We start from the raw sequence: 23,868 nt of genomic DNA on the forward strand, positions 1-23,868 counted from the left end.
AGTCCCAAATCCCCATGTGATACGTGGAAGTAAAAAGCTATCAATGACCAAGCATCTGAACGCTTATCCCACCTCACCATCTGATTCTCCTGCCATGCAAATTTAAAATTCTTAAGCCTACTATCAGAGAATAGAGTTGGTGCTGCATCTGTCTTCCTAAAATTACAGATAATTACCAGCCCACAATGGCTTCTAATCAGATTTGAGTAGTCCCTTAGACAGGAAGCTAAAGTGCCTCAGCCCTAAACTGAGAAGAAAACAGAAACTGGAATGTTCTAGATTTGATTTTTTCCCCCTTGTTCTAAAGTGGCTGTTCACGAATCTCCTTCTACTGTCTTGTTTATAAAATGTATGAGAAAGAGGGAAATTCAAAGATATGATAGAAATGGCCACGTTTTCTAGGTACAAACTTCGTGAACATTATTTTAGGTGCTGGGCTTTTTCTCCACAAATTGTGAGCCTGGAGGACATTTTCCCCCTCGTGGTTACACATTCACAGTCAGGGAAAGTGGCTTTAGCAGTAAAGAGGGGAGTGCACTGAGAAGTGACCGGACACTGAGAAGGATAGACAGGGACTCTACCTCGGTGGCCTACAGCATTCCTAGGCCTCCACCTTTACTTTTCTATCTGTACAAGGGATCTAAAGGCCCGTGATTCTAGGCCACGACAGCTCTTCATACACACATACACTAACATCACACGCCTATGTGAAAAGGTGTGACACTTGGCTGATTTCCTGAAGAGATTATCTTGTATCATTTCTACTCAAGTACTCCACCTCCTTCCAGACAAGTATCTGAGGATGATGGGCTATCCCACAGCCATGTGTGTAACCTCTGCTGCTTACGATCCCTGTTCACATAGCATTTTCCAAAAGCATATGGTGTGAAGTGACAGAAGAAAAAAGAATAAGGTTCTTTCAGCCCATTCATTCATTCATTCATTCAACAAATATTGACTGACTATCTACGTGCCAGACACTGGTGATATAACAGCGAACATATATTTTTGTAGGTAGAGACAGATAACCAAAAAGTATGTTAAAGAGTGATCAATGCTGTAGAGGAAAATACACCAGGAAACAGGAAAGAAGAATACCCCTAGCCACCCTACACTGGGGTGACGCTAGTGTTTACAAAATGGAAACAGCGGCCGGGCGCGGTGGCTCACACCTGTATTCTCAGCTCTTTGGGAGCCTGAGGCAGGCAGATCACCTGAGTTCAGGAGTTCAAGATCAGCCTGACCAATGCGGCGAAACCTTGTCTCTACTAAAAACATAAAAATTAGCTGGACGTGGTGGCACACGCCTGTAATCTCAGTTACTCAGGAAGCTGAGGCACAAGAATCACTTGAACCTGGGAGGCAGAGGTTGGAGTGAGCTGAGAGCGTGCCACTGCACTCCAGCCTGGGTGACAGAGCAAGACTCTGTCTCAAAAAATGTAAAAATTAAAAAAAAATGTAAACAGAGAATAAGATACCAAAAGAAAGAACATGAACGATTAATTGTAACAAAAGCCTTTGTAAACTAATACTTTCCTTCCTGGATCCTTGTCCCTTACAAATGGAAAAAAAGGGCAGAGAGGGGTTAGCATCCAAATGATGTTTTAAGATGGCTTGGGGTTTCAGATGTCTGACAGTCATACTCACGTACTTCAAGGAAAAAGCTCTAGCTCTATAAGCCATCTGGGCAATGGTTTAATGTCTTTTTTTTTTCCAGAGAGTTTTAAAATACAGGAAAACTTGTGTGTTTATTTGGCTGCTCTGTGCCTGCACACGTGCAAACTCTGCTAACAGGTTTTTCCATGTTTTGCTGAATTTACCAGCTTGCCATAAACAGGCTTCCAAGTCTTAATTGTCTATAAATAGCACAAACACCCAAAAATGCAAATCAAGACAAGCCGTCCCTTCAACTGCTGCTGCCATGATGATGGCGAGCGACCATTGGCCAAATCAATACGCGGAGACTGAAGCTGTCCGGCAGAGAGCACAAGGTCGAGTGCTTTTCCCATAACATTTAAAGAAACAAGCGGAAACGGCTCTCCACACAGGACAGACACATCCTTTGTTCTTTGAATAAATCCTGCCAATGCCCAAAATACTTTCTCCATCACACTATCTATATGGAATTCAACTTCCTTCCAATACCATGAGTAACGCCAGTGATAGACTATGTTTAGCCATAGTGACCCATTAGCATTCTTTTTCCTCTAAAATGTTGAAATAATAACATTGAGTGTGCACTCACGAGGTGCCAGGCTCTGAGTTTGATCTCGTCTAGTTCTCATTGAAATCCTGTAAGATCAGTACCATATTCTCTCATTTTTCATAGATGAGGAAACTGAGGCATAGAAAGGCTAAGTAAGTTGTCCATGGTCACAGGTTATTTAGAAACTTTTCTTCAAACTTTCAAAAGTTAACTACTGCCACTATTACAAATGAATTTTTGTTTGTTTGTTTGTTTTTTTGGGGACAAGGTCTTGCTCTGACCAGACTGGAGTGCAGTGGCGTGATGATGGTTCACTGCAGCCTCGACTTCCCAGGCTCAAGTGATTCTCGAACCTCAGCCTCTCCAGTAGCTGGGATTACAGGCAGGAGCCACCACAACTGGCTAATTTTTTAATTTTTATTTTTTGTAGGAATGGGGTTTCACCATGTTGCCCAGACTGGTTCCAAACTCTGGGCTCAAGAGATCCTCCCAGGTCGGCCTCCCAAAGTCCTGGGATTACAGGTGTAAGCCGCTGTGCACAGCCCTACAAATGTGACTCATACAAAGTCAGAGCAGTGAGCAGGAAGAGAACAGAGACTTCAGCGAGCCTCCTGGCTGTGGCAACACCATATCCCTCCTCCATACCGTAATGTGTCTACACCCACCAAGCTCCTAGACATTGAAGGCAGGCCAGCTCAGAGACGAAACAGCAGTCAAGAAAGAGAAGATGCAGACACGCGTCTTGATTTCAGCTCGAGCGTGCCTCTCTGCCCTGCAGCTGCACAGGCAGAAACCAGGGGCTGTGAGTCTCAGGCAGTGTGTTTGGTTCCTGGCAGGTAATCTTTTGGGAGACCATCCCATACAATTAGTGTTACACTTCTCAAAAAGGAAGTGTGACTTTTATAGAAAAATCGATTGCATTTGGGAGAAAGGCCTAACAAAACCACAAAAGGATAATACATTCATACAACAACAAATTCAATTCATCTGTCACAAACTGAAATCCCAAATCCCTCTGGGCACACAGCTGCTTTTCTGAGCTGAAATTCAACTCCAGTTGAGAAACAGGTCAACTTTTCCAAAAAGATTTCTTTTTCACATGCCTTCAATAAAAATTCCTTTCCCTCACTTGTCATTTTCCAGATTTAATGGCTCTGTTGGCCTTCCTCTCATTCAGGCCGTGAACACTGACTGCATGTCTACTACCGCCCGAACTCCAAGGGAGGCACCCTAGGGAACACAGATGACCGCAGCACAGCGACACCCTCAAGGAGCACACACGGGGAAGGCAAGATGATACAATCGCAGACTTCACACAGAAAAGAACGTGGCATCCATACCCCGTCCCATTTCTAGAAAACAACGATGCTGACTTAGTAACATTTACCAAACAGCTTGCAGTGTGGAGGCAGGCACGAGGGGGCCCCGGGGCGTGCAAGCAACGTGGAGACAGGAGACGCCCCCACGCACAAGGGCCAGCCTGGGGGCCTGCAGAAATGCCCATGCATCTGGGAAGAGGGAGAGAGGACAAGATACTTAAATGCTCCAAAATGAATAGAAGCCTCCCAAGAACTTCCCCCGAAATGGGGCAAGGATTTACAAAAGACCAAACCGAGCATGTGCAGTTACCTGAGCACAGCGCCACCAGAGCAAGCTATCAAGGAAGAAACAGGGTCCCTAGAAGCCTGAGCCTCTACTCCCAGCTCTGCAACTCATTCACCCTATGACCTTGGTGAAGGCTCTTAGCTTCTGTGAGCCACAAGAGAATCATGGAAAAACAGAAGATATGAAAGTGCTCTACCTTTTTCACAGAACTGCTGAGGGAATAAAATCAGATAACAGATTTTAAAATTCTCTGTGAATTACAAAGCAAAATGCAAACGTATGAAATCATTCTTACCATTAATAACAGCACTGTAAAATTAAGAGCAGAGTTAAGACCACAGCATTTTCCACCCCCCGACTCCCGAGAGAAATAGTGAGTCCAGCTGATGTATTTGGGCAACCCCAGTATCTAGACTTTGAGAGCCTCAAACCGCTCATGAACTCTGACAGTATCACTCCAGTCCAGTGCTCATTAAGTTCTCCAAGACAGCCAACTGACATAGAATACTACAGCTTTTTCAGCTGGGCTTGAAGCCCTCCAAGCTCACAGCACAGCTAAACAATGAAGAGGTTTTCTGCCACTAGACTCAAAAGCTGGCTTTTGTAAATTCCCATAGAAAGAACATTCAAGGCCAGGCATCGCGGCACATGCCTGTAATCCCAGCAATTTGGGAAGCCGAGGCAGGAGGATCACCTGAGGTCAGAAGTTCAAGAACAGCCTGGCCAATATGGCAAAGCCTCATCTGTACTAAAAATACAAAAATTAGCCAGGCATGCTGGTGGGCACCTGTAATCCCAGCTACTCGGGAGGCTGAGGCAGGAAAATCGCTTGAACTCAGGAGGCCAAGGTTGCAGTGAGCTGAGATCACGCCACTGCACTCCAGCCTGGGCGACAAGAACGAAACTCCATCTCAAAGGAAAAAAAAAGAAAGAGCATTCTTTTTTGCTGATGTTAAATTTCCTGTGCTTAACACAGAGAAATCATACAACACTGAAATCCTGAAAAACATATCATAAAAAGCATTTAGTGACTGAAAAGACATTCAATATAACCTGTAACAGTGAGTTCCCCTCCTCTTTCCAGCCAGCTCCACTAACGCTGTGACCCTTAACAATGCTTTCACTAACACAGAGGAAAATTAATAGGACCGCTTACCCCTCTCAGCTGACAGCTAAACCACTGTTTCTCCCTGGGCTCACTAAAGATGACCTTACCCAAAACCAGGCTGCAATGACCCTGTAGATGTTGACTAACGATTTCAAAATTCCCATATTCTTTGTCCACTCCTAAGGAAGATGAACGGAAGCCAGGTGTCTCCAAGTCAGAACTAACAGAGGCCTTAAACATCAGATGGCCCATTCCCTTCTTTGACAACCGGGGAATCTAAAGCTGAGATTATGGAATAAAACAGCCCGTTTAATAACAAAGCGAAAACCAAAGCCTAGTCACCCAACCTCTGGTCCAAAACTCCTGCAACAACCCAGCACCCATACAGGATGAGTCTCCCTAACCAGAAACTCCGAAATCCTCAACTTTTGAGTGTCGAGGTGATGCTCAATGAAATGTTCATTGGAACAGCTCAGACTCTGGATTTTTGAATTCAGGATGCTCAACCAGCAGGTATAATGCAAATATTCAAAAATCCAAAAAAGGAAAAAAATCTGAGACACTTCTGATTCCAAGAAGTTTGGATGAGGGATATTCAACCTGCATTTTTTTTTTCTCTCTAATGAAGGAAATTAAAAACGAGGCCCGAGCAAAGTCATTCAATCCATACTAAAGTCATTCAATAGTTTAATTAGTACCCATTTAAAGTTAAATGCTACCCGCAGATATTTAAAAGGATGAATACATACATGACTATAATCCCAGAACTTTGGAAGACCGAGGCGGGAGGATCACCTGATGTCAGGAGTCCAAGACCAGCCCAGCCAGCATGGTGAAACTCCATCTCTACTATAAATGCAAAAATTAGCCAGGCGTGGTGGCGCACACCTGTTATCCCAGCTACTCGGGAGGCTGAGGTACGAGAATCGCTTGAACCTGGGGGGAGCACGTTGCAGTGAGCCGAGATCACACCAATGTACTCCAGCCTGGACCACAGAGCAAGACTCTGTCTCAAAAAAAAAAAAAAAGAAAGAAAGAAAAAAGAGAATTTAAATTGTGTTTTCACATGGAGCCCATGTTCCCAGAACACAAGCCCTGCTCTATGCTCCAAGGGCACACAGGGTGCCCCTTTATCTAATACTCACCGTATTCCATGGCAGCCATTAGCATGCATCTGTCCATCGCACTAGACTTCCTGCACATGAGGCAGGGATCATATATTATTACCTTTCTGTCCCCAATGTCTGGCCTAGAAGACACTCAGCAAATGATTCCTGAACTAAGTCAGTTACTAAGATATGTTAAACTTGTATTAACAAAATTGATTTACTAAGTTTGCCAATGCAGCCTTCATACCACACAGCTTAAATCTCAACCTGCGGATTTATCTTGTGTACTGCTAGATTATCACCTATTAACATTCAGGAGGCACCTAGTATGTCCTAGGCATTACTAATTGCTGGGGACCTAGCAGTGACAAAACAACATTCCTTGTTCAAAGAGAAGTTCTAATATAAAGAGGAATAGAAGGAACATGCTAGATTGATGAGAGAGATAAGAAAAGGACAGGCTGCCCTGGGAAGCACCTGGTCTTGTCTGGATGGTACATAGTTAACGAAGTCTGAGTGCTTCATACAGCATAAGGTCATCTCCTCCAAAAAGCGAATGAAGCTTTGATTCCCCAGTACCAAAAGTCATCATAAAGATGTGCACAGCCATATGCTTAGTGTAGGAAGTGAAACCAAACAAACAAAGCTCCAACTTCCAGAGGCAACGGTCCAATTATGAAATCCTCTGGTTACGTTCAATTGAAATTCAAGGTATTCAAGAGGCCAATATTTAAGTGATAAATTAACCCAACCACTTAAAACTAAAGTAGTCTTTGGTTCAAGGGGTAAGGGTATACTACCTTTTACAAATTTATTAGCTCTTAATATTTACATTTAAATATGATGATGATGGTGTAATAATAACTTTACTGAGTAGTTACTATGTGTTAGGCACCAAACTAAGCACTTTACACACACATTTGCATGATCCTGTGAGATGATCATGACCCCCTGTCATCCCATTTCATAGATGAAAGTCAGGTTTATATAAGCTTAAAAAGTTGCCCCAAATGACACAGCTAGTTAGCAAAACCCAGGCAGCCTGACTCCATAGGCCTTGTTTAAAGAAGTAATATTTATAAACTGTCCAGCACAGCGGTGGTACAAACAAGAGTTCAATAAATGCCTAAAGAGTACTTCATACCATGAAGAAAAGGTGGAATGGGTAGAGATCAGAGTAGAGTGAGTAACCGGTAAATATACTTCATGACAGGTAGTAACAGGATGTGACATTTAGGCTGTTTCCACATTTGTTTGCATAACACTTTTTCACAGTTCTAAAGCACAAGAACCATTCTAAGCTGGTGAAAGCATAAGGCATGTCTATGATCCAGGACTCCAATTCACTGTGGATCAGGGCATCTCAACCTTTACTCAACCTTTACAGTATATCAGAACCACCTGGGGGTTTTTAACAGCACTATACCTGCCCAGGCTCCATTCCTGCAGATTCTATTTCAACTGGTCGGGAGTAAGCACACATGCTTTTTTCACAGCCCCCCAGACGCAGCTAGGTTTGCAAACCACTGTCCAAGATGCTCTCACACTTCCGCTCAGTTCAACACACACTCACTGAGATTCTAAGCACTATGAATTGGGCTAAGTTAACAAGTCAGGCTCCACTCCCTAATAATATAGACAAAGAAACCAAGATCAGAGATTTATTCCAGTCCAAACCAAACAAATTGCCGGGTGAAAAAAATGCCCTGGTATAGTTTGTCATACAAAACAACTTCCTGCATCTTCCCAGTCAGTAGCCTAGAGACTGACTCTGAGCCATGAGAATTCAGAATCAGGGGGAAATGCCAGTCTGAGGCATCTGCCACACTCCTAGCACACCCCCAAAAGCACCCAGCTACATTTCACATCCACTGTCCTAACAGGGGTCGAAATAGAGAAGAGCAGTGCAATACAGAAAACAGAGCCTGCTGGGCGCCAAAAGACTGGGGAATTCCAGTCCTAGCCCTGCTACCAATCGGTCTACTCACGTCTCTCTGGTTCTGGTGTGGCCAACAGTTACGCGAGAGGTTGAGACATAAAAGCACAGATGTCAGGCACGCTCCAACATCCAAAATACATAGAAATTAAAAAGCATTAAGGTGATATCAAGGAATGTATAGCATCAACCAGAAAAGTATCTGAAGTATTCGTTTTCCCATTCTTAAGAAATCAAAAGTGGAAGCAGAAAATTGAGCAATCAGCCTACCAGGTTGACTGGGGCAACAGAATACACTCACGGATTCTGCTCACAACAGCGGGGGTGACAGACCAAAAGGAGAACTGCAGAGCGTCCCTCTCTCCTCTGTCCACCCATGCCACCAGTACGTGAGTGCATCCACACGCAGCGCCCAGTCTCCTGTTCCACTGACGCCAGCGTCCACTCACCACAAGCCTACTAAGTGCCACATGTGCTACGATGCTCCCTCATCTCATCACCATAGACATCCCTGCTGGAGGTGAGTATGTGACAGACAAAAATCACGGAGGCCTAGGGAGGTTGAGACCCGCGTTCCCACTGCAGTGAGGGTGTGCTTGAGAGGGACCCCACGGCTGGGCCCTCCATGCCGCTCTACTCACTAATCACTCCCAGACCAGAGCAGCGAGGGGGAATTTTCTTCCTCTCACTATTTTCAGCCCCTTGGCTGACCCAGCATTCCCCAGAAAGCTATCGAGTTCTGGCAGCTCTGAGACCACAAAGCCATAAACGCACGGGACACACAGCCCATCTGTCTCTAATGGGTCTTTTACTTGTCATGCTGGTCATTTCTAAGAGCAGATGGGTTAAGAAAGACCTGGCAAGTTACCACGAAATGACCCCTCCACTCTTCCCTGGGGGAAGGCTGACTAGCGAGCAGTCAGGCCGGCTTTCTTCCCCCACTCCCTGCATTCCTGTCCCCAAGGAGCCACAGACAATCCCACCAAATATAAGCAGGAGACAGCCGCCTCCTTCCTACAGCTGGAGGGGGGAAGGGTCCTCTCGGGCCTTTCTAACTGCATGAAAACCAAACTGTGAGCTGTACTGACCTGGGCCTCACCCATGTTGCAGGCGTGTACAACCCAGGTGCCCAGTGGTATCATCAGGCAGAACTACGAATGTGCTTTCCATCGTTTTCATACAATGATTCCAGAACCGCTATCCACACAGCTCCACTTCTCACACATACGACGTGCTTCACGGATTACACAGCATGTTCACCATGGCCCTCATCTGCTCCTCCCAGCAGCCTTGTGTGATCCCTTGAGGATGCTTCCTCATACTGAGGTTTGAAACCAAAACTTTCCCAAGAACATCCAGCTAGTGTTAGAACCAGGATATGAGGGCTTCTGATTCTAGAACCAGTATTTGTGCCACTATTCCACATGGGCCCCTCCAGGGATTTCTGCCTGATCTTAAAATGCAGACAGCAAATCTGTCTCTCTACAGTCCTGGGGTTCCCTATAGACAAGACGTCAAACTTCTAACAGAAAGCTTATACTTATTTGGAAGGCTACCTGGGATATTTCTTTTAAGTTAGTTTGTTCATGTTTTGGAAAGATTGTTCCAATGGCAATGCGGGGCATGAAGTGTAGAAAGGATTCCATGATGAGGCAGAGAAACAATTCGGTGGCTCTTACAATGGTTCCAATGAGGCATGAGGCTCAAGCAGAAAGGACAGAGGGAAAATGCATTAGAAAGAAATGCAAAATGAAGTCCACTCAGACCCAGGATGGAAAAAAGGGGATTAAGCATGATGGTGGTTTCGAGGTTGAAAGACTGATGAACAAGGACGTCATTAACTACTGCAGAGTGGTATCTGGGGCCTGGGTGCACCAGTTTGTTTAACCATTAACCTGCTGAGCAGTCTCCGGGCTGTGTCCAGTTTCTAGACTTTATAAATAATGCTGCTATGAACAGATACGTATAGGTTTTTGTGTGAACATAAGTCCTCATTTATCTGGGATAACTGCCCGTGAATGTGAGTGCTGCCTCCTACAGCAATTGCACGTTTAGTTTTTTAAGAAACTGTCAAGCTGTTTTCCAGAATGGCTGTACCATCTTCCATTCCCACCAGCCAAGTGTGAGTGATTCCGTTTCCCCGCATCCTCACCAGCATTGCTCTTGTTACTACTTTTTATTTTAGGCATTCTGATAGGTGTGTAGTGACGTGGCTTTAGTGTGCATTTTTCTGATGGCTCATGATGTTGAACATCTTTTCATGTGCTTATATGTTATCTGAAATGTCTCTTCAGGTTTTTTATTCATTTTCAAACTAGATGACTTGGTTTCACTGCTGAATTTGGATAGTTGTTTATATATTATAGATATGAGTCCTTCATCAGACATGTGGTTTGCAAATAGTTTCTCCCAGTCTCTAGCTCCTCTTTTCATCTTTATTTTGCATTTTACATTTTAGTCCATGATCCATTTTGAGTTAAATTTTGTACAAGGTATGAGGTTTCGATCAGAGTTCAGGTTTTTTTCCTATGAATAATCAGGTAGCCAGTAACTTTTTTTTAAGAGACAAGGTCTACTCTGTCACCCAGGCTGGAGTGCAATGACAGGATCAGAGCTCACTGCAGCCTCGACTCCTAGGCTCAAGTTATCCTCCAGCCTCGACTCCTGGGCTCAAGTTATCCTCCTGCCTCAGCCTCCTGGAGTAGCTGAGACCACAGGCAGGTGCCACCATGACCAGTTAATTTTGTTAGTTTTTGTAGAGACAGGGTCTTGTGCCATGTTCCCCAGGCTGGTCTGGAACTCCTAGGCTCAAGTCATCATCCCACTTATATGGGGCCAGGCAGTGGCACATGCCTGTAATCACAGCACTTTGGGAGGATGAAGCAGGAGAATCACTTGAATCCAGGAATTCCAGACCAGCCTGAGCAACAGACGGAGGCCCTATCTCTGCAAAAAATTTTAAACATTAGCTGGGCATGGTGTTGTACACCTGTGGTCCCAGTTACTTGGGAGGCTGAGGTGGGAGGATCTCTCAAGCCTATGGGGCTGAGGCTGCAGTGAGCCGTGATCGCACCACTACACTCCAGCCTGGGAGAAAGTGAGATCCTGTCTCCAAAAAAAAAAAAAAAAAAAATAGAGCATCACCCATATTAAAGACACACATTGTCTTTTTGAAAATTTAATTACAGTTATATAATGGACATGTAAAATGTCCAGTTTGAAAGGTTGAAACATATATAACTCTAAGTATTCTTACCTTAAAATTCTGATTCCTACCTAAGGTATCGCATACTGTTTACATAAGTATCACAATGCCTGGACAACAACTAAAAATGTGTACGAGGGAGAAAAATGATCATATATGCCTATTAATTAAGGTACATTTCCCCCTTATTACATAAAAAAGTCATCACGGCAAACCCCTGTGACTGTATCTAAAGCAAGCCTACAGTTTTACTTCTCCGTATTATAAAATGCAAGGCTACAATTCAAATACTAAACACTTCCTGAAGCCAACTGTAGTTTACTTAAAATAAATGCCTAGGGTCTATATCAAAAATATGAAAAAGCTAGCTACTTCATAGCCATTCCAATCTAAGTTCAGCTTTTCTTTTTTAATTGACACATAATTGTGTACTGTACATATGTATGAAGTACACATAGTGATGTTATAATACATGTAATGTATGTGATCAGCATAATTAGCATATCCACCATCTCAAACATTTATCATTTCTTTGTGTTGGAACGTTCAATTCCCTTTCTCCAATTATCTGGAACTATATATATATATATTTTTTTTTTTTTGAGACAAAGTCTGGCTCTGTTGCCCAGGCTGGAGTGCAGTGGTGTGATCTCAGCTCACTGCAACATCTGCTTCCTAGGTTGAAGCTATTCTCCTGCCTCGGCCTCCTTGGTAACTGGGGTTACAAGGCACCCACCACTATGCCTGGCTAATTTTTGCATTTTTAGTAGAGACGGGGTTTCTCTACATATTGGCCAGGCTTGTCTCAAACTCCTGACCTCAGGTGATCCACCCACCTCAGCCTCCCAAAGTGCTAGGATTACAGGTATGAGCCACCACACCCAGCCTGAAACTATATATTCTTGTTAACTATAGTCATCCTATGTTATAGAACACTAGAACTTTTTCCTATCCAGCTATAATTTTGTATTCTTTAACAAATTTCTCCCTATCTGCCTCTTCCCCGACCCTTCTCACCCTCTAGGATCCTCTGTCTACTTTCAAATTCCATGAGATCCACTCCTTTTTGCCTTCCACATAAGTGAACATGTGCTGTGTAACTTTCTGTCCCTGGCTTATTTCATAATATCTTCCAGTTCCATCCACGTTGCTGAGAATAACAGGACTTCTTCCCGTGTTATGGCTGAATAGTACTCCACTGTGTATAAAGACCACATTTTCTCTATCCATCATCTGCTGTTGGACACCGAGGCTGATTCCTTATCTTGGCTATGGTGAACAGTGCTGTAGGAAACAGAGGTGCGGATGCCCCTCCGACACTGATTTCCTTTTCTTTGGGTATCTACACTGTAGTGGGACTGCTGGATCACACTGTAAATTCATTTGCAGTTTTCTGAGGAACCTCCATACTGTTTGCCATAGTGGGTGCCGTAGCTTACTCTTACTCTTTTTCTTTTTTTCTCTTCGAGACAGAGTCTCACTGTTGCCCAGGCTGGAACACAGTGGTGCAATCTCGGCTTGCTCACTGTAGCATCCGCCTCCAGGGTTCCAGTAGTTCTCATGCCTCAGCCTCCTGAGTAGCTGGGATTATGGGCGCCCACCACTGCACCTGGTAAATTTTTGTATTTTTTAGTAAAGATGGGGTTTCACCACGTTGGCCAGGCTGGTCTTGAACTCCTGGTCTCAAGTGACCCACCCACCTCAGCTGCCCAACGGTGCTGGGATTACAGGTGTGATCCACCGCTCCCAGATAATTTTTGTGTTTTTAGTAGAGACGGGGTTTCACCATGTTGGCCAGGCTGGTTCAAACTCCTGACATCAGGTGATCTGCCCGCCTCGGCCTCCCAAAGTGCTGAGATGTCAGCGTGCGCCCCGCGCCCAGCCAGCTGCTCTAGTGCACACCCCCCTACAGTGTGTAAGAGCTCCCTTGTCTCCATAGCCTCACCAGCACTTGCTATTTTTTGTCTTTTTGATAATACTCATCCTAACAGGTGAGATGATACCTCACTGTGGTTTTGATTTGCATTTCTCTGATTATAAGTGATACTGAGCATTTTTCTCACATATTTTTTGGCCATTTGTATGTCTTCTTTACAGAAATGTCTGTTTTATTGGGTGTGGTGACACAAACCTGTAAGCCCAGCACTCAGAACGCTAAGGCAGGAGGACAGCTTGAGCCTAGACCAGCCTAGGCAGCATAGCGAAACCCTAGCGCCAAAAAAAAAAAAAAAAAAAAAAAAAAAAAAGAAAAGAAGAAGAAGAAGAAGAAAAAAGAAATATCTGTGTCTGTTCAGCTTTTTGACCTCCAAAAATTAAGAGCCTATTTTGGAATCTGACAACCTGCCTGATTCAGAGACAATCTGTGTTTGGTTCTACTCTGCTACTTCCTATGTGACTTTGGGAAGTTCCCTTAGCCAATTTGAGCTCAACTTCCTCAACATTAACCAGGAATAAGTACCACCTGCCTCTGTTGGTTAATGCTGAGGACTGAAAGGAGAACCTCCACAACGACACTTGACAATGCCGCCTGGCAGAAACCCTTCAATGCGGGACTGGTAGGATCATCTGAAGCTAAGTACAACTTTCCTTTCCACTGTCCCAGGCTCACTCTGCGTACGATTAGCAAGGAATAGCGAATAAAGGAAACCAAAATAGTTGCTTAATTTTTAATAAGAAATTTTTCAAAAGTGGGGGTGGTGGCAAAATAGGACGGAGAGGAGGGGAAGGAAAAGCAGCCGGTCACAAGTTCTAGTCCAGGGCTCATCCCCGGCCTCCTCACTCAGGCAATCACCAGTCCCCACCTCCTGGGGTGGGGTACTTTCTCGGCTGGCTTCACCCACATGGAAGGCACTGCCACAGGTGTTCAGAAACCAGGAGCACCTTGAAATGGGCAATGTGCTTTGGGTAGGAGACCTACAATTTCCCCAAAGAAACCACGGCACAAAAGTGACCCACACAGGAGGTACCAACGGCTGTAAATACTTGGTGGCAAAAACTGATGTCATACCTTCTGTAAAGGAGACACACACACAAATAAAACTTGCCAAAATAGCAGAGAAAAAAATACAGCAGACAGCCAGTGCCATTCTGTTACAGAAATATTTATATCCCAAAGCCAGGGACCTCTCTGGAACACTGTCTTTATTTCCACGTTTCATGGAAGATGTTTGAGTGCACTCACGTGTGTCTCAACAAACTTCCAGTCCCTGCTCTAAACCCTGTGGCTCCTCAGCAAAACCCAAAAACAAGTATCAGTTTTCCTTCTAAATGGGAAATTTCCTGACCTAGCGAACCCAGCATCAAATCCACTTATTATGAGATAGCTGATTACAGGCGAAGCCCTCTAGTCCCAGGATGACTCCCCTCCTGCAGGAGCGGGAGGGATGGGCATAGCACTGGCCTGCCAGACCACATCTCCAGGCAGTTTGCAACCATGGCTGCTCAGCTGAGCCATGATAAAAATCAAAACCAAGTATCTCTGAAAAGTGTACATGTCAAGAACCAGACCTCGGACCAGACTCAGCAGAAATGGATGTTGCAAGGTTTGTTCAGAGACCTCCTCTCCATGCCCCCTCTCCCCGGAACCTCCCTCCTTGCACTAGGAGCCCAGGGCCAATGGATCGCTCCCTTACCTCTAGCGCAGAGCATTTTCAGAAACAGCTCCCAGACTGTACCAGACCCTGAAATGTATTCACTGAATGCACTATTTCTTGAAATGATCATAAATCAACTGACTATAACAACAACTGTTTTAAAAGTGTTCTCTCTCTCTCTCTCAGGAATCGTGCCATGAGTTTGAGCAAGCAGCTTTGCTTCTCTCTACTGCAATTCTATCATTTGCAAAATGTTAACAATTACTGTGTTCACCCATAGCATTGTTGTAAAAAGCCTTAAGACCCACTTCATGTAGCCTGCCTGGAGCACAGACCCTGTCACATGGTAAATGCCCACTGAAGGTGAGTTATCTGTAGCTATTATTACCTGCCACTCCAGCGAACAAAAGGAGTCGATCAGGCCTCATCGTATCACCATGAAAGGATGTCCATGTCGACTACGCAGTGAGAATAGGGGAACTCAATGTTGATCAGGTACTATTTTGTTTTTTATAGTGTGTACATACATATTTGTAGGCACACTGGAAAAGATCTGGAAGGAAATACACCCAGTGTTAATAGTGACTACCCCAAAGACACATTCATCCAAACACACAACAGAAAAACACTCACTATCTTTCTGACTTCCATATCATTTGAACTATTTTCAATAAGCGTCTATGGCTTTTGTAAAGTTTTTGAAAGGAATTTATTGCATTTTTTTCTGGAGAAACAAGCAGGAGCATGAAAAAGGTGGAAACAGAAGGTTAAATGGAATGGGACTCAATGGAATTGAGTCCCAGCCAGGTTCAGCAGGTACAGGAACCACGCACCTCTCACTACAACTCAACACCAGCTCTCTCTTCTCTTGGTCCAACGGCCCAAGACTTAGAGATAAAATGTTTATTGTGATCACATCAATCACACCAAGGAGCTTGGAACCACCCTTCCAAACTCCTCTGGTTCTGTGTACCTGCCCGGGGCTGTTAGCTTTCCTCCTGTGTCTTGGGCTGGCCTGTAATCCCCTAGTGGTGGAAATGCACCCTGACACTTAGCCATCATCCCCACAACACTCAGCACCGCATAGAGACCAGGGCAGTGATTCCCACTCGGACTGTGATTCTACTTATAAAGAAAAGGACCAGGGGCCAGATGCGAATTGTCTTTGGTAACTCACCAGCTGTTGCTTGAACTAGAACAAAGCCAGGTCTCCTGATGCCCAGAAAAGAGCTAGTGCCTGTCCCACTGGAAACGTGGTGAAAATGTTTTGCTTGCTGTGAAAAGATGCACTACTGGAGAAGATGGGTGCAACTTCTCATGGAGACACTCAGCCCAGATCACCAGGAAACAGGGCTGCTGGATGAGACACTTGGCCCAGATCACCAGGAAACAGGGCTGCCGGATGAGACACTCGGCCCAGATCACCAGGAAACAGGGCTGTTGGATGAGACATGGGGCCCAGATCACCAGGAAACAGGGCTGCCGAAAGAGACACTCAGCCCAGATCACCAGGAAACAGGGCTGCCGAATGAGACACTCGGCCCAGGTCACTAGGAAACAGGGCTGCCAGATTAGACACTAAGCCCGCCCACCGGAAAGGAAATCTGGATGGGCAATGGAGGGAAATTCACACAGCCCAATGACAGCAACAGCATGAACAAAACAAAAAATACCTGACTGGAAATCCATAGCCTGGCTAGCAGATTCGAAACAGAGCCACAATCCTAGCAGCACATATCACTGCAACACAGAGCTTCAATCAGTGTATGCACACTTTAAGTAGATATGTAAAATGTCCATGTTTTTGGAACAAGGGGTATTTGTGTGTGTGTGATGTCAAAGAAAACAGCTGAGAAGAAACTGTGGCAAGGAAATAGAAATAGGCGCCCTTACACATTGACAGTGAGATAACGGTATGGCCCCAACGGAAGGGAATCCAGCAACACCCATCAAAATTTAAAATGCGCAGAACCCTGGATCCCTCAATTCCATTTCTAGCAATGCATCCTATGAACATATTCACGCAAATATGCAAGAATTATGTACAACTCAGCATTGATTAATCCAAACGGTTGGGAACAACCTAAATACTTACCGGCGGACAACCGTGTTTATCTTATGCCAACATCTGTGTTTTTAAAAACAAGACACATAGGCTCGGCGCAGTGGCTCACGCCTGTAATCCCAGCACTTTGAGAGGCTGAGGCAGGTGGCTCACGAGGCCAAGATATCCAGACCATCCTGGCCAACATGGTGAAACCCCATCTCTTCGAAAAATACAAAAATTATCTGGGCGTGGTGGCGCACGCCTGTAGTCCCAGCTACTCAGGAGGTTGAGGCAGGAGAATCCCTTGAAACCGGGAGGCAGAGGTTGCAGAGATCTGAGATCACGCCAGCCTGGTGACAGAGCAAGACTCTGCCTTGGAAAAACAAACAAACAAACAAAAACTGGCAACAGTGGTCACAGGGCAGTGATGGGAGTAGGACTGCCTTTCACTCTCCAGGACCTTTTGAATGTCACTCACATTACATATTCAAAATACATGACTACAGCAAATATTTTCAAAGAAACTATGAAAAACTGGGAGAATAAGAATATCTAACACACAGGACTGCTGTATAATTAAAGAATGAAAAATATTAAGCACTATCAGAGTTCAAAGGAAGAAAGATTAATTCTAGCTTGGATGTCAGAGTAGGGATCATGTAAAGGAAATGAGTATTTCAAGTCTTGAAGGATAGAGAAGATTTAAAGAGGCGGAAGTGTGGAGATGATGTCCCAGATGGAGATAAGAACATAGGCGAAGACGATGTCCCAGATGGAGATTAGAACATAGGCGAAGACGATGAAGAGATGAGAAGGTATAAATTCTAAGTGCAGCTCTGAGGCTGGGCTTCAGAACAGAGCTTAGGAAAGAAGCTGGAACGCAAGGCTGATGGTGGGAATGGAAACACTGAAACCCAAACTTGCATATCACGCCCTGATCATGAGCCTTGAATGCCAAGCCAGGGAACCCGTCCTTGATCTTAATAATGAAAAATCAGGCCGGGCGCGGTGGCTCACGCCTGTAATCCCTGCACTTTGGGAGGCCGAGGCGGGCGGATCACGAGGTCAGTAGATCGAGACCATCCTGGCTAACACGGTGAAACCCCGTCTCTACTAAAATACAAAAAATTAGCCGGGCGCGTTGGCGGGCGCCTGTAGTCCCAGCTACTCCGGAGGCTGAGGCAGGAGAATGGCGCGAACCCGGGAGGTGGAGCTTGCAGTGAGCCGAGATGGTGCCACTGCACTCCAGCCTGGGTGACAGAGTGAAGACTCCGCCTCAAAAAAAAAAAAAAAAAAAAAAAAATGAAAAATCACTGGGCTGGGTGTGGCGGCTCATGCCTGTCATCCAGTGCTTTGAGAGGCTGAGGCGAGAGGACTGCTAAGGATAGCACACCTGTAGTCCCAGCTACTCAGGAGGCTGAGGCGGGAGGATCACTTGAGCCCAGGAATTTAGGGTTACAGTGAGCTGTGATGGTACGCCTGCATTCCAGCCTGAGCAACAGAGCAAGGGCATGTCTCAAAAATCAAATCAAATGAAATAAAATCACTAAAAGTTTGTATAGACATGAAGTATAAAATCATACCATATATGAATTAATTCAGATATATAATATAAATTAGAGGGGGAAAAGAGAATTTAGGAAGCTATTATAAGAAAACAAGACTCAACTAAGACATGAGCAAAGGCCCTGGGCTCACAGCGCTATCTTCATATAAAGGAATGAACTACCACATTTATTTTCATGGTATCACCAACTTAGATACAGGCTACAGTATTCTGGAACCATCTCTGTATCAGTCAAATCAGATGGCCATAATACCATAGGGAAATACCATAAAAAACGCCATAGGCTGTGTGGTTTAAACATTAGTTTATTTCTCACAGCTCTGGAGGCTGGAAGTCCAAGATCAAAGTGTTGGCCAACTCAGTTCCGGGACAGGGACCTCTTCCTGGCTTGCAGACAGCCACCTTTCTTCTTGTTTTCTCACACCAGGGCAGTGGGAGCTGCCTGCTTTCTCTTTCTTTTTTTTTGAGACAGAGTCTCGCTCTGTCACCAGGCTGGAGTGTAGTGGCACAATCTCAGCTCACTGCAACCTCTGACTCTCTGGTTCAAGCAACTCTCCTGCCTCAGCCGCCCGAGTAGCTGGGATTACAGGCACGTGTCACCAAACCCAACTAATTTTTGTATTTTTAGTAGAAACAGGGTTTCAGGATGGTCTCAATCTCCTGACCTCGTGATCTGCCCACCTCGGCCTCCCAAAGTGCTGGGATTACAGGTGTGAGCCACCACACCCGGCCTGGTTTCTCTTCTTCTAAGGGCACTAATCCTGTGAGACAAGGGCCCACGCTCATGACCTCCTCTAACCCTTATCACCTCCCAAAGGTCCTACCCCCTAATACCATCACACTGGCAGTTAGGGCTCCAGTACAAGAATCTGGGGGAGACATAAACATTCAGTTTAGAACAATGTCTTTTCAATCCTGTTGAAAAAAACAACCAAATGAGTAGGCAAAGAAGTACCTTATATGTAAACAAGTCAGGACTTTTCATATTTCTGCTAACACATTAAGGTCAATTTAAAATGTCTGATAACAAGAGTCAGAAGCAGAGATAAATGAAAGTTAGTTACTCTGCATTTTAGACCCACATTGAGCTGTCTTTCAATGACATTGTGGCACAAAGAACACTGCTTTCTATTCCTGGTTTTGCCACCAAAAAAGCTGGAACATTTCCCTGTATTTCCATTTATCTTGAAAATCACTGGGCTGACCTAGCGGACCTCCAAGGTCCCTTCCATTCACAAATTCCACAAATAACTTCCTACCAACAGATGCTACACAAATAAACTACACTGACGAAGGGGAAAGCTAACACTAGCAAACAATGAGATGCACACAAGACAAGACGTATAGAGAACTGGATCAACCACAAACTGGTGGACGATGAGCCGGCGGTGGATAAAAACACATTCCCTAACGACAGACAGAGAGGCAATGGCGCCGAGGTAGTATTGTGGAAGATTTCCTATTTTAAATCTTAAGATAAATGCCCAATTGTTTATATTCATTCTGATTAAATGTGAACATGAAAACTTCCTCCAGGGGACACAGACATCTAAAAAGTTCCCAATGTATCCAATTTGTCATTTGATATTTTTACTGACAAGAAAAATGAGGGACTGAATATACAAACAGACCATGCCTGATCATATGTATAAAGACAGAACTCAGACCACAACCTGTAGCTGCCCACCCAGGAAACCAATCCCCTATCTACAGTCAACAGCCAGGAGGCCAGCCAGGCTAGCACATCAGACAGGAAGCCAGACTGCTCTCTCTCCACAACCCAGAAACTAAACCACAACTCTGTCCATGTGGCCAGGACTTGACTCAAAACTGACAGCTACCCTAATTTTGGCCCCTGTTTCCAGTTAGGATCATTCAGAGAAAGCCAAATACGCCCCTAACCAATCACATAGGACAACCCACTTCTGCACAGCCGCCTCCAGTCCCCACAACAGCCTCTACTGGGAGCCGTTCTTTTCCATCCTGAAATTTCCCCACTCTTCATCAGCCACTCACTTGCATGTCAGTCTCTGCCACACGCAAGTAATGGTGCTGACTCTCTTGCCACAGCAGTTCTGAGAAAATCACCTCTGCCTGTCTCATGCGGGCGGCCTTCCTTTATTTCCCCCAAAGAATAAGTCTTAAATGAGGGGCTTCTCTCTATATGGCCAAGCTATACAATTCAGAAGCCCAGCATGGCAGATTCCAAGCCTGGAAAGACCATACACCCCTCAGGTCTTCTTTCCACAAAACACAGCTTCCTTGAGTTCTTCAGTCACTCCCACCAACCAGGGAAGGAACCACGTGTTATGGAAAGATGAAGGGCCTTGAAGTCAAACTTCTGAGTTCATCAAATACTTCATCTTTCCACTTAAGAAATTACATGGCCTCGGCCAGGTGTGGTGGCTCACACCTGTAATCCCAGCAGTTGGGGAGTCCGAGTTGGGCAGATCACTCATGGTTGGGAGTTCAAGGCCAGCCTAACCAACATGAAAAAACCCCGTCCCTACTAAAAATACAAAATCAGCCTGGCGTGGTGGTGCATGCCTGTCATCCCAGCTACTCAGGAGGCTGAGGCAGGAGAATCACTTGAACCAGGGAAGTAGAGGTTGTGGTGAGCCGAGATCGTGCCATTGCACTCCAGCCTGGGCAAGAAGAGCAAAACTCTGCCTCAAAACAAAACAAAACAAAACAAATGACGTGACATTGAACAATTTTCTTAACTTCTCTAAGCCTCTATCTTCATCTTCAATAAAATCATTTTACCTCCAAGATTGCATTAAATGGAATCCCACATGTAAACCAGCTGACAAATATTAGGGGCCCAACAGCTGTGCGCTCCTACTGCCGCCCCACTTTACCCCAAGGGAGAAGCACAAGATGTCCAGAAAAAGCCTGTTGGTCCCTACACCTCAGCATCCTGTCTTCACACAAGGCGCAGTGGCATCCAGACTTACCGGGGTCACCCAAATACAAGACATGTTTTGATTTTTCAACATAGGTACATATGGCTTCTAACGTTCACCATATATCATCCATAATTTAGAAGAGATTTTCCTACTCTACCCCGTGGTTCTATTTTAGCAGACTTAGATGTGCCATAATAGCTCACTCTCTTAAGCCCTCTTCAGTATCAAAAACAAAACTTTAATCTGTAACACAGTTATCAGCAGTGAAAGTGGAAAAGGTACCTATGAGTCAAAATGACCCTCTGCCCCGCCCCGCCCCACCCTACAAAAAGCTGTTCAGGAGTATTTGGGCTGCTTATGAGAATGCTGTCTGTATTCCCAGGGACAGACAAACGCCTACCCTGGTTGGAAGCTGCGCTGCTCAGCCTCCAGGGTAGAAAGCTCCCCACACCCTCTACCCAAGGAGAAGAGAAGCAAATGGGGTGTCCAGGCTCCAGGATGTGGATATTTAGTGTGGTTTCTGCAGTCCAGGTCACCGCCACGGGTGAAGCTCTTCCTTCCTTCTTTTCCACCCAAGTGGCCAAGGTCCTACGGCCACTGTAGGGCCTCTACCCTATGAGTTAGCCCAGCCATTCTCCTTCCCCCTTCTTCTTCTTCTTTTTTTTTTTTTTTTTTTTGAAATGGAGTCTCACTCTGTCACCTAAGCTGGATGCAGTGGCGTAATCTTAGCTCACTACCACCTCTGTAAACCGGGTTAAAGCAATTCTCCTGCCTCAGTCTCCCAAGTACCTGGGATTACAGACACCCGATACCACGCCCAGCTAATTTTTATATTTTTAGTAGAGACGGAGTTTCAACTTGTTGGCCAGGCTGCTCTCGAACACCCGACCTCAGGTAATCCACCTGCTTTGGCCTCCCAAATTGCTGGGATTACAGGCATGAGCCACTGCATCTGGCCGAGTCAGCCCAGCCATCCTGACATTTTGTTCTGGCAAAATTACTCTCTTCTACATCTACCTTCCAAGTAGCTAAATCAGAGATCTGGCCCTTGGGGCAGGCTTGAAGAATCCCTGTTTTTGGTCCTCAAGAGGTCCTTCCAGGGTCTGGGACAATTTCAAGGCTTGTGTTCTTAAAGAGGAAAGAAACCTCACGTACACGGCTCTCGCAGAGCTCAGGCGAGCCCGTATCGGAGGCAAGGCTTGGGAGGTGGCCCTAAGGTTTGGGTGTGCCATCTATGATAACAGCTAAGAGATCTGAAGCCAGCTGTCTGGGTTCAAACCTCAATTCCAACAGCACTGGCTGTGTGATGTTAGACAACGTCCCCAGCCTCTCTGTGGTTCAGTTTCCTCACTGTAAAAGGGCCACAATAATAGAGCTGCTCTAAAAATTAAGTGAATTGGTGCATATAAGGTATTCAGAACAATGCTTGGCACATGGGGAGTTCAATAGACACGTATTGAACAGAGTAACTTAGCAATTAGTAAATATACTCATGCAGGCCAGGCGCTGTGGCTCACGCCTGTAATTCCAAAACTTTGGGAGACTAAGGCGAGAGGGTCCCTTGAGCCCAGGAGTTTGAGACTAGCATGGGCAACACAGCAATATTCCATCTCTAAAAATGTGTGTAACATACATGTATATATACACTCAAATGTTCACAGTGTATTTATAATATACAAAATAGCTGGAATACAGAGTTAACTATTCACAATGGTTACTTCTAGAGAAGGGGGAATGCAAATTTCAGCTTTTTACACCACACATATATTCTTGTATCATCTGAAATATTTAAGCAAATTGTATGCATAAATCTGCCCCGAAACACATACCAGAACAATGTAGTTTTGACTCCCAAATCTTCAAATCATGATGGAATTGTCCTGTGAAAGCAAATTTATAGAGATGAAAAGTCTCCCTGCAGCCTAAATGCTCTTTCATGTGACCTATATTACACAAACCAATGCAGAGGCCCAATCCTTGTCCCACTGTCATACGAATTTTTCAGTGAACTGCATTCCCCTTTACAAACTAGATGATAATTAGAGTTACCAGGCAAGAACGTGGATCCAGTTCTGCTTTTTCAAAGCCCAATGTTCCTCACATAATAACAATGCATTCTTCAACCAGTCAACTGCCCCCAACACCTGAGCTCTCTGTTGTACACAACTCAGCAAGGCCTGGGAGAAAGCAGGTGCAAATTTCACTTACTCAGTAGCAACACATCCCGCCTGATTCTTCTGCTGGGCTAGTTCTCAAGTCATCTTTTTCTAAGCTTTCATTTGGCTCTGCCACACGTACCTAGGCTGGGTAAAACACTTTACCAGATTTTTTTTTTTTTTCGAGACAGAGTTTCACTCTGTCGCCCAGGGTGGAGTGCAGTGACGCCATCTCGGCTCACTATAACCTCTGCCTCCTGGGTTCAAATGATTCTCCTGTTTCAACCTCCCAAGTACTTGGGAATACAGGCATGCCACCACACCCAGCTAGTTTTTGTATTCTTAGTAAAGATGGGGTTTCACCATATTGGTCAGGCTGGTCTCAAACTCCTGACCTCATGATCCGCCTGCCTCGGCCTCCCAAAGT

The 23,868-nt window shown here is 45.0% G+C and overlaps 1 pseudogene; it reads right to left on the reverse strand.

The window, feature by feature from the left end:
• Positions 1-23,400, reverse strand: part of LOC135970067 (SH3 domain and tetratricopeptide repeat-containing protein 1-like) — a 43,802-nt pseudogene extending 20,402 nt beyond the window's left edge.
• Between the last annotated feature and the right edge of the window lie 468 nt (positions 23,401-23,868).

Source organism: Macaca fascicularis, chromosome 3, assembly GCF_037993035.2.
Source record: "Macaca fascicularis isolate 582-1 chromosome 3, T2T-MFA8v1.1".
Lineage (NCBI taxonomy): Eukaryota > Metazoa > Chordata > Mammalia > Primates > Cercopithecidae > Macaca > Macaca fascicularis.